A 625-nucleotide genomic window follows, 5' to 3' on the forward strand; every position below is an offset into this window, starting at 1 on the left:
CCCTGGACAACGGGCATCATGTGCCACGGCCGTATCTAACTGTAGGTATGTCAATGGACTCAGTTAATTTGTGCTGTCTGCCACAGGGAGCTGCTTTTTAAGTACCCTGCCCTTCATGTGAGCAGTAACTGAGTTGCACAAACACACTTCTGTTTGTCAACGTTGATTTCCATGAAACTGAAGCCTTCCAACTCTTTAAAACCTCTTCTACCGGCAAATTTAACTGAAATTGGCCCGAGAGCTAAAATTAGCCCCTGTTGATTGGAGAGAAAAGAAGAAATAGACAGACACATCCACCAGACTTCCTTCCTTAGGAGACCAAGCTTAAAACACGCCCAACAAGAAACGTTAGCTACCAGTGACCGAATTCTAAGTTAAAAAGCTGGCCCTGTACGTACAGCATCCTCTGAAGTGGGCTAACTTCCCGCTGGGATGTCACGCAACACGAGCACACAGCCGCGATGCGCAGAAGATCCCGTATCCCGGACTACGCCGAGAAGATGCTACGCTGCGGCGCAGTGCCCACCTCTCGCTGCCTCCGAAGCAAACTCCCTGAACGGCGACTCACGCTCAATCGTCTTCCAGCACCAAGACCGCAAAGCTATAAAAACACGCCGCTCTCCAA

This window comes from Corvus brachyrhynchos, unplaced genomic scaffold (assembly GCF_000691975.1).
Source record: "Corvus brachyrhynchos isolate BGI_N302 unplaced genomic scaffold, ASM69197v1 scaffold3, whole genome shotgun sequence".
Lineage (NCBI taxonomy): Eukaryota > Metazoa > Chordata > Aves > Passeriformes > Corvidae > Corvus > Corvus brachyrhynchos.